The following is an 11,955-nucleotide window of genomic DNA, read 5'->3' as shown; positions in this document are numbered from 1 at the left end:
CAGATGTTCTAGCAGTAGCCAGTCGGATTTTGATCAGTGCGTGGGCTCACAAAAAAAGTTGATTGTTTAATTAACTTCTATTGAAGAGACGTAACATTTTTATCATTCAGACAATTGGCTGCAACCTCGCTTTACATAGTTACATAGTTAGTCAGGTTGAAAAAAGACACAAGTCCATCCAGTTCAACCACAAAAAATAAAAAAACAAAAATAAAAAACACAGTACAATCCCATACACCCAACTCCATACCCACAGTTGATCCAGAGGAAGGCAAAAAACCCCAGCAGAGCATGATCCAATTTGCTACAGCAGGGGAAAAAATTCCTTCCTGATCCCCCGAGAGGCAATCGGATTTACCCTGGATCAACTTTACCTACAAATCTTAATACTCAAGTTATATTCTGTACATTTAGGAAAGAATCCAGGCCTTTCTTAAAGCAATCTACTGAGCTGGCCAGAACCACCTCTGGAGGGAGTCTGTTTCACACTTTCACAGCTCTTAATTTATTCTGAAAGCAGTGGCGGGTATTCCTAAATCTAACTCGTTTGAGAGTATGTTCGTTTTTTCCATTAGCCTCTCTGAACAAAAAAAAAAGCAACAGTATATAACCAGCTTTAAAAATCTCCCTGCAAATCTGCATTAAAGTGGTTGTGAACCGCAGATATGAAATATGAACAAAGCATATCCCTCTATAGTGTCTCAATTCAGAGCACTAATTGTCAAATCTGTCTGCTGCCTCCTTCCTCTGCTATCTGCATGAATCCCTTCTGACAAGCTAGCTTGACACCAAGAGAAAAAAGGTGACAGGGAAGGGAGCACCGGCACACAGGCTGTGACTGACAGTCTCAGCTCTGTTCCTGTGTGCTGTGTGAAGGGGGTGTGTCTTTCCTCCATTCAGCTCTCCGAGTTCTCCTTACTGAGCTCTGCAGAGTGTAACTTCAGCTCCCTGTCCCCCTTTTTATCTGACAGCTCAGACAAGCTTTTTAAATTCTGGACTTTGCATGGATGTAGCGTAGAGATCACAGCAGATAAACAGGTACAACTTATGTAGAAGGATTTGTTTCATCCCTTTTTATCACCATGAGACCAGTCACTTCACTGGGTATGTGTACGGGTTTACAACCACTATACACTGAGCGCAGCTTACCTGAGGAAGTGTTGGGTTCTGAAGAAAATGTAGGTGACAATTTGTCTTCATTCAGTATCATTCAGCAGTGTTTGCATAAAATGTTATATTCCCAAATCATTATTTAAAGGGAGAGTTTTAACCCTGTCAAGTGTTTTTCCCCCCATCTGTGTGCCATTGGGGAGATTCCCCTTCACTTCCTGTTCCATAGCCAAAACAGGAATCCCTGGCTGAAACCAGAACTAGTGTTACCAATGGAGGATTTCCCCTCTATTCCTGTTCTGGTGAAAGTGCCTCTACCACAGGAATGCCCCAACCCCCATTTGCTTATCTTAACAGCAATCTCTTGAACACCCTTGCTCCTTTGAAGTTGGCACTAAAATGGTATGTGTCAGTGACCCAAGGGGGAAGTGACATCACTTGTGCGATCATCAGGGCTTTTTTTCTCAGAGAATAGGTGCAGGAACTCCGACCTTTACCCTTTGTTTCTGCTCCCTACCCACCCCTGAGCACCGTTCCTTGGTTCCACCTCCTACCAACCTCCCAGTGCCGCCCCTTTTAGAGAATACAGAACCAAGTATCAATTTTGCTGCCAAGTCATTTTCACTGAATTTGTTAATGGTAAACAAGAAAGACAGTTAAATAGATCCCCTGCAGTGAGCAACAACAGACCCACCCCAACAACAGTAGACACCCCCAGCAATAATAAACCTCATCCCAACAAAAATAGATCCCCCACACAACAATAGACGACCCGCGGCAAAAAACACCATCCCAGCAACAATAGACCCCCAGCAGCGAAAAAAGATTTCCCAGCAGACTGCAACAATAGAACTCTCCCTCACCAGTAGATCCCTCCCAGCAAAAATTGCCCCCCCCCCCCGCAACATAAGACCTCCCTCCTCTAGCAACAATAGACCTCCACACAAAAATAAACCTCCAGCAGCAAGCATCAATAGACCATCCAGCACACCCCAGCAATCCTTGCCATTACATTTATTGCTGAAGGTGCCGGAACTGCGTTCCCCCGCGTTCCCGCTGAAAAAAAGCCCTGGCGATCATATGACAGTGCCCAAGCCTAGAGATTTGCTTTTAGACATGAGGCACCACCACAGGGGGCGGGACATGCTCCCTCATATCTGCAAATACCAGGCATTCAGCTGCTGGTGAGCAAGGAAGTGCAAGGGAGCAAAGGAAAGGTACCGTATTTATTGGCGTATATCGCGCACTATTTTCCCCTTAAAATAAGGGGAAAATCGTGGGTGCGCGATATACGCCGATAGCCGCTTCCCGCGCTTAGTTTGAAATCCTGCGCCGACATATACCGAGTGCAGTACACTCGGGTACATTCGGCTAGTCTCGGCTTCGCTCGTGCTCATGCATAAACGTCACAGAGCGCGAGCGAAGCCGAGCCTTGCCGAATGTACCCGAGTGTACTGCACTTGGTATATGTCGGCGGAGGCGTTCGAACTGAGTGCGGGAAGCATGGACTCGACTTGAGGCGCGCGCTGGAGAAGCCGGGAGGACACCATCGAGGCCGCAGACGGACGCCGGACCGGACGATGGACACTGGGAAGACACCAAAACTGTAAGTAATAAAATCATATAACATTTTTTTTTACAGGAATTTCGGGGGCAACTTTAGGGGTGCGCGGTATACGCGGGAGCGCGTTATACCGCGATAAATACGGTAAGTATAAGGGGGCCAGGTGATGTCCTTTGCAGAGACACTGTCACTTTGTCCTGCAGGGCAATGCCTCTTTAAAACGCAACTATCTGAGCACAACAAACCAAAAACTCTAGGCTACCGGTCCAGTAGGAGAGAGTGGAGCCTCGCGCATGTGCAGTAGGGTTCCCGACATAAAGCCATAATGCTACACTGCCGTGTTCCCTTACCCGCAATAACGGAAACATCAAAAAAGGACCCCAGTACCGTGAAAAAAAAAAAAAAGAAGAAAAAAAGCATCTGGAATGCATCGGAAACGCATAAAAAAAACCTGCACCAAAACACATTAAAAATGCGCATTTAGAAATGCACTCGGTGGTGTGAACCTGCCCTTATGCTTAGCAGACGACATTTTCCCAGAAACTATATGTGTCGTCATAACCTTTTGGTACTGTACCTCGCGATACCGCAAATATATTGGCAACTTCAGTCACTGAGGCACCAGCTAAGCGGGCACCAACAATTTGCCCTGTTTGAAGCTCAGTAAGCTCTGACATGACTCAGAATTAGTAGCAGCACACGCAGTAAATGAGGAAAGTGAGGCTTCCCACCAGTTAGCTAGGAGTGTCATCACACGGAAGCAGAAGAATGTTACATCACCTCAGCTTTCAATGCGAAACTTGTCATCATTTTACAACTGTAAATCATGTATGGTTTCTAGATTTTTTGTCTAACCCCTGTAAGTTTGTTTCATTGCAGCAAAATTATAGCAAGCTTCTTCAGCAATAAAGGTTTGCTGGTGTCTTGTCGATCTAGTTCCCCTATCGATATGGTTCCCTGCTTGACTGCGCAGGCGCAGACGAAGCCTACGGAAATATCCAAACCTCGGGCGGCATCCAGGCTCATTCCTTACCATCCCCCTGGATTGGAGGATGTTAAAAAAAGAGCCAGGAGGTTAAGCGAGGACCTGAGGCCGAATGGCCACTTACAGCAAATTCCACGTCGTCGTGGACCTCTTGCTACAGCTGCTCAGGTTCGTGATTTCCATTGGCTCGGATTGCGCCTGCGCAGTCAAGAGGGGAACCATATCGGCAGATCACCTGCTTACTATTTTTACATCTTGTTGTGTATTTCCATTTCTTTTTTTAATCTTCTTTATTTTCAAAATAAAAAGAATGTTTACATGTATTCCCAAACATCCACACAAACTGGTTTCTGCTTTCCCCCCAATTGTTTTACTTCCGCTGTCCGGATTCCTCCCCCCTCTGGTGTCACACTTGCCACCTTTCAGGGGGGGGGGGGGAAGCAGATACCTGTCTAATACAGGTATTTGCTCCCACTTCCATGCATAGATAGCCGCATTATCTGTGGCTATATACATCATGTCCGGCGCCTCCTCTGTCCCCCCCCCCCCACTGTCTTCTGGAAGACACACAGATCTCAGAAGACAGCGGGGACCATTCGACTCGTGCATGTGCAGTAGGGAACCAGGAAAGCAAGGCTTTACTTCCTGATTCCCTTACCGAAGATGGCGGCAGCAGCATCCAAGAGCCGAGGGAGAGATCGGCTTCGGGTGCCGACATTGCGGGCGCTCTGGACAGGTAAGGCCCCTTTCACACTGGTGCGTTTTTTGGGCATTTTTCATGCGCTTTGGCATTAAAAAAAAGCCTGTAAAGCGCCTATAAGAAGCCTCATCTGAAATCCCAATGTGAAAGTCCAATTGCTTTCAGACCCCTTTCACACTGCCAGCGCCCGAAAAACACTGGCAAAGCGCTGCTAAGACCCCTTTCAGACTGGGGCATTTTTCAGGCGCTTTGGCGTTAAAAAAGCTCCCTCAATGGGAAGGGGGCTTTAGGAGCGGTGTATTCAACGCTCCTAAAGCGCTGCAAAGAAGCTGCTTGCAGGACTTTTTTTGACGCCCTGCCAGCGCAGCGCCTCAGTGTGAAAGCACTTGGGCTTTCACATTGGGATTGCAGATGCAGCTTCTTTCAGGCGCTTTTTTTAACGCAAAGACCCCTTTCACACTGGGGCGTTTTTCAGGCGCTTTAGTGTGAAAGCACTCGGGCTTCCACATTGGGATTGCAGATGCAGCTTCTTTCAGGCACTTTACAGGCAATTTTCTAACGCTAAAGTGCCTGAAAAACGCCCCAGTGTGAAAGGGGTCTTAGTGTCAATATTTTAAAAGTCAACAGCTGAAGTATTTGTAGCTGCTGACTTTAAAAATTGGTGGACCTCCGCTTTAACTTTCTTACTAAATGCCTCCTGATTTTAGAGCTAAATTACACCAATTGCCCTGTTCAATAAAACCCCCTTCACACTGGGGCACTTTTCAGGCATTTTAGTGCAGAAAATAGCACCTGTAAAGCGCCTCTCAAGCCACCACAATGTGAAAGCCGGAGTGCTTTCACACTGGGGTGTTGCACTTGCAGGACGGAAAAAAAGTCCTGCAAGCAGCATCTTTGCCCTTTCATTGAAATGAATGGGCAGCCCTGCCGAATGGCCTGCAAAGTGCTTTAGCTACCCCGCAACACGGGTGCTATTAACCCTTTCTTCGGCCGCTAGCGGGGTTTAAAAGCACCAAAAAGTATCGCTATAACTTTACTGCTAACACCCGCACCGCCCCAGTGTGAAAGGGGTTTTTAGAGATAATCATAGTAAAGCCGGCCATACACTAGTAGAATTGTGTTCAAAAAATTTCATTTTAAGAACGTTTGTTTGATTTTCTAATTATTAGTAAAATCAAATTGATGTTTGTTTTCAACTGTAGTGATGAGAAAAATCAAAGGAGTGGGATGCAAACTTTTACTCAAACTAACTTCTCACAGTATACAGTATGTTGTTTTTTGTTCTGGACATTACATTCGAAATTTTGAAGTACCTTTGAATGACATTTCTCAAGTCTTTGAATGTACTTGGAATTTCTGCATGAATGTTTGTAGGAATATTCATATGGACGTTCATTCCAAAATCTATTAGCTTAAAGTGGTTGTAAAGGTACAATTTTTTTTTTTCCCTAAATAGCTTCCTTTACCTTAGTGCAGTCCTCCTTCACTCGCCCCCTCCCTTGGACTACTGGAGAGTTAGGACGCTCTCTACGTTGCAGATAGAGAAAGGAGCTGTGTGTCCTGACTCTCTCGTAGTCCAAGGGAGCGGGTGAGCACGACACTCCACACCAGGGAGAAAGCCTCCCATTACTGTGTGCAGTTACAGACAGAAGAACAGGAAGTGAGGATTTCTCAGAAGAAATAAGGACATTTAAAAGTAAAATGATGAGGGAAGTGAAGGAGGATTGCACTAAGGTAAAGGAAGCTATTTAGGGGAAAAAAATTACCTTTACAACCCCATTAAGTGAAATTCAGGTACTTAGGCTATTTAGTAAAAAAAATGTAATAACTTTATTTATTGGAGGTAATTTAAAATCTGCATAGATTTTAGCTTCACAAGGATCAAGGAGAACAATATTGCACACCAACCAGAGAAATCAGTACTTCTCCTGTGCGTTGTTTCCACATGGTAATGTGTATTTGTCTGTCACCAGTCACATAGGAAAATCCACAACCCATTGGTTTCAATGGGTACCTTTAGAGACGTATATATTGATGCGGTCCCAGACCCTAAAGTGGACCTAATCAGTAATGGCCAATAGTGCATCAGTGGTAGTTCATAGAACAACAGTAATGGTCCCTAGTGCATCAGTTAGAGTGCACAGTGCATTAATGATGGACCATTGTGCATCAGTCTTGGTCTAAAATGCACCAGTGATGATCAATAGTACATCAGTGATGCTCCATACAGTACAGTGATGGTCTATAGTGCAATTGTAAAGGTCCTTAGTGCATCAGTTATGGTCCACAGTGCATACATGATGACCCATAGAACATCAGTGGTGGTCCGTAATGCACTAGTTAAAATCTACAGTGCATCAGTGATGGTCTGTAATGCATAAGTAATGATCCATAGTACATCAGAGATGATCCATGGTACATCAGTGATGGTCCATAGTACATCAGGGATGGTCTATAGTACATCAGGGATGGTCCATAGTACATCAGTGATGATCCATAGTACATCAGTGATGATCCATAGTACATCAGTGATGATCCATAGTACATCAGAGGTACATCAGGGATGGTTCATAGTACATCAGTGATGGTCCATACTACATCAGGGATGGTCCATAGTACATCAGGGATGGTCTATAGTACATCAGGGATGGTCTATAGTACATCAGGGATGGTCCATAGTACATCAGTGATGATCCATAGTACATCAGTGATGATCCATAGTACATCAGAGGTACATCAGGGATGGTTCATAGTACATCAGTGATGGTCCATACTACATCAGGGATGGTCCATAGTACATCAGGGATGGTCCATAGTACATCAGTGATGGTCAATAGTACATCAGTGATGATCCATAGTACATCAGTGATGATCCATAGTACATCAGAGATGGTCCATAGTACATCAGAGATGGTCCATAGTACATCAGGGATGGTCCATAGTACATCAGTGATGGTCCATAGTACATCAGGGATGATCCATAGTACATCAGTGATGGTCCATAGTACATCAGGGATGATCCATGGTCCATCAGTGATGATCCATAGTACATCAGTGATGGTCCATAGTACATCAGTGATGATCCATAGTACATCAGGGATGATCCATAGTACATCAGTGATGATCCAGAGTACATCAGTGATGATCCATAGTACATCAGGGATGATCCAGAGTACATCAGTGATGGTCCATAGTACATCAGGGATGATCCATGGTACATCAGGGATGGTCCATGGTACATCAGGGATGATCCATAGTACATCAGGGATGGTCCATAGTACATCAGTGATGATCCATAGTACATCAGTGATGATCCATAGTACATCAGTGATGGTCCATAGTACACCAGGGATGATCCAGAGTACATCAGTGATGATCCATAGTACATCAGGGATGGTGAATGGTACATCAGGGATGATCCATAGTACATCAGGGATGATCCATAGTACATCAGGGATGATCCATAGTACATCAGGGATGGTGCATGGTACATCAGTGATGATCCATGGTACATCAGTGATGGTCCATAGTACATCAGGGATGATCCAGAGTACATCAGGGATGATCCATAGTACATCAGGGATGATCCATAGTACATCAGGGATGGTGCATGGTACATCAGGGATGATCCATAGTACATTAGTGATGATCCATAGTACATCAGTGATGGTCCATGGTACATCAGTGATGATCCATAGTACATCAGTGATGGTCCATAGTACATCAGTGATGATCCATAGTACATCAGTGATGGTCCATAGTACATCAGTGATGATCCATGGTACATCAGTGATGGTCCATGGTACATCAGGGATGATCCATAGTACATCAGGGATGATCCATAGTACATCAGGGATGATCCATAGTACATCAGTGATGGTCCATGATACATCAGTGATGGTCCATAGTACATCAGTGATGATCCATAGTACATCAGTGATGGTCCATAGTACATCAGGGATGGTCCATAGTACATCAGTGATGATCCATAGTACATCAGCGATGGTTCATAGTACATCAGTGATGATCCATAGTACATCAGGGATGATCCATAGTACATCAGGGATGGTCCATAGTACATCAGTGATGGTCCATAGTACATCAGTGATGATCCATAGTACATCAGTGATGGTCCATAGTACATCAGTGATGGTCCATAGTACATCAGTGATGATCCATAGTACATCAAGGATGATCCATAGTACATCAGGGATGATCCATAGTACATCAGGGATGATCCATAGTACATCAGGGATGGTCCATAGTACATCAGTGATGATCCATAGTACATCAGTGATGGTCCATAGTACATCAGTTATGGTCCATAGTACATCAGGGATGGTTCATAGTACATCAGTGATGGTCCATAGTACATCAGTGATGATCCATAGTACATCAGTGATGATCCATAGTACATCAGTGATGGTCCATGGTACATCAGGGATGATCCATGGTACATCAGTGATGATCCATAGTACATCAGTGATGATCCATAGTACATCAGTGATGACCCATAGTACATCAGTGATGATCCATAGTACATCAGTGATGATCCATAGTACATCAGTGATGATCCATAGTACATCAGTGATGATCCATAGTACATCAGTGATGATCCATAGTACATCAGGGATGGTCCATAGTACATCAGGGATGGTCCATAGTACATCAGGGATGATCCATAGTACATCAGGGATGGTCCATAGTACATCAGGGATGATCCATAGTACATCAGTGATGATCCATAGTACATCAGTGATGATCCATAGTACATCAGGGATGATCCAGAGTACATCAGTGATGATCCATAGTACATCAGTGACGATCCATAGTACATCAGGGATGATCCATAGTACATCAGGGATGATCCAGAGTACATCAGTGATGGTCCATAGTACATCAGGGATGATCCAGAGTACATCAGGGATGATCCATAGTACATCAGGGATGGTCCATGGTACATCAGGGATGACCCATAGTACATCAGGGATGATCCATAGTACATCAGTGATGATCCATAGTACATCAGTGATGGTCCATGGTACATCAGTGATGACCCATAGTACATCAGTGATGGTCCATAGTACATCAGTGATGATCCATAGTACATCAGTGATGGTCCATAGTACATCAGTGATTATCCATAGTACATCAGGGATGATCCATAGTACATCAGTGATTATCCATAGTACATCAACATCAGTGATGGTCCATAGTACATCAACATCAGTGATGGTCCATTGTACATCATTGATGGTCCATAGTACATCAGTGATGGTCCATAGTACATCAGTGATGATCCATAGTACATCAGTGATGGTCCATAGTACATCAGAGATGATCCATAGTACATCAGTGATGGTCCATAGTACATCAGTGATGGTCCATAGTACATCAGTGATGATCCATAGTACATCAGTGATGATCCATAGTACATCAGTGATGGTCCATAGTACATCAGGGATGATCCATGGTCCATCAGTGATGATCCATAGTACATCAGTGATGGTCCATAGTACATCAGAGATGATCCATAGTACATCAGTGATGGTCCATAGTACATCAGTGATGATCCATAGTACATCAGTGATGATCCATAGTACATCAGTGATGATCCATAGTACATCAGTGATGGTCCATAGTACATCAGGGATGATCCATGGTCCATCAGAGATGATCCATAGTACATCAGTGATGGTCCATAGTACATCAGTGATGATCCATAGTACATCAGTGATGGTCCATAGTACATCAGGGATGATCCATGGTCCATCAGTGATGATCCATAGTACATCAGGGATGATCCATAGTACATCAGTGATGATCCATAGTACATGAGTGATGGTCCATAGTACATCAGGGATGATCCAGAGTACATCAGGGATGATCCATAGTACATCAGGGATGGTCCATGGTACATCAGGGATGATCCATAGTACATCAGGGATGATCCATAGTACATCAGTGATGGTCCATAGTACATCAGTGATGATCCATAGTACATCAGTGATGGTCCATAGTACATCAGTGATGATCCATAGTACATCAGTGATGGTCCATAGTACATCAGTGATGGTCCATAGTACAACAGTGATGATCCATAGTACATCAGTGATGGTCCATAGTACATCAGTGATGATCCATAGTACATCAGTGATGATCCATAGTACATCAGTGATGGTCCATAGTACATCAGTGATGGTCCATAGTACATCAGTGATGATCCATAGTACATCAGTGATGGTCCATACTAAATCAGTGATGGTCCATAGTACATCAGTGATGGTCCATAGTACATCAGTGATGGTCCATAGTACATCAGTGATGGTCCATAGTACATCAGTGATGGTCTATAGTACATCAGGGATGATCCATAGTACATCAGTGATGGTCCATAGTACATCAGTCGATGGTCCATAGTACATCAGTGATGATCCATAGTACATCAGTGATGATCCATAGTACATCAGGCATGGTCCATAGTACATCAGTGATGGTCTATAGTACATCAGTGATGGTCCATAGTACATCAGTGATGGTCCATAGTACATCAGTGATGGTCCATAGTACATCAGTGATGGTCCATAGTACATCAGTGATGGTCCATAGTACATCAGTGATGGTCAATAGTACATCAGGGATGACCCATAGTACATCAGTGATGGTCCATTGTACATCAGGGATGGTCCCTAGTACATCAGTGATGGTCCAGAGCAAAGTCCCTACTCTAAGCTGCCTCCATGCCCTGGTGCAGAGCTGGCATGCCCGATCTGAAGGATATCATATGAGGAGGACCTGTGTCCTTCTTACCAGGTCAGACGAGGATCTGTAGCTGAGTGTAGAGCTGAGCAGTCCGCTCCTTCTTTGGAGGTTTCCTGTAGCAGAGGTTCCCCGAGCCCAACAAACCTCAGATAGGAGATGAAGGGAAATCTTTTCTTTCCAAACACCAGGGATTGTCTCCCAGCCATGTCAGGGGGCTTCACAGGCTCACATTACACTTCACCGTCTTCTTTCATGGAAGTTGTACGGAGCGCCCAGGGGAGAGGAGAGGACTCTTCTAGAACACGCTCATTCACATATACCTTCTTTGCATCGACCCACCACCTCCTCAACTGTTCATTCTGAGTAATATCCTTCCTCAGGAGTCCATAGTGGGCAATCCCCGCATCTCACAAGCTGAAGCAGCTTACCTCGCACTCGTATACATTCATCACATTTCACTGGAAGCGCTATTAGTTCTCAGTGACAAACATCGGGGTTTACTTGCGGCATCTAGTGGCTGTTTTACAGAATGCATTCATAGAATAGAGCCACGTGATGCTGAACTTAGATGGCGGGATGATATACTGCAGAGGCTTAGCTATTGTCACCAGGGAGCATTATTTGGTGGAGGTTTACTACTCTTGTTATCATTAGTAGGGATTACAGATAATTAATTCAGCATGCACAATCTTCCCCTAAATTTTTGATAATTGGGCTTGTTGGATCAATTTTAAAAATACTACAGAATTCCAACATCCATTCTATATGATAACTCTGTATGACTTCTTATGTTTATATTATCTCTTTATATTCCCCCCTCCTCCCCTCTTTTTT

At 44.2% G+C, this 11,955-nt stretch overlaps 1 protein-coding gene across 1 annotated transcript in view; it reads right to left on the bottom strand.

Annotated features, from left to right (window-relative positions):
* RELL2 (RELT like 2) overlaps positions 1-11,319 on the bottom strand; it is a 117,761-nt gene extending 106,442 nt beyond the window's left edge. The window contains exon 1 of the mRNA XM_040344950.1: positions 11,170-11,319. The gene's annotated coding sequence lies outside the window, so the exon portion shown is untranslated. The remainder of the gene's footprint in view (positions 1-11,169) is intronic.
* Between the last annotated feature and the right edge of the window lie 636 nt (positions 11,320-11,955).

The sequence above is a fragment of the Rana temporaria genome, chromosome 3 (genome assembly GCF_905171775.1).
Source record: "Rana temporaria chromosome 3, aRanTem1.1, whole genome shotgun sequence".
Lineage (NCBI taxonomy): Eukaryota > Metazoa > Chordata > Amphibia > Anura > Ranidae > Rana > Rana temporaria.
Note: the sequence above shows the minus strand (reverse complement) of the source record. Positions and strands in the feature narration are given on the sequence as shown.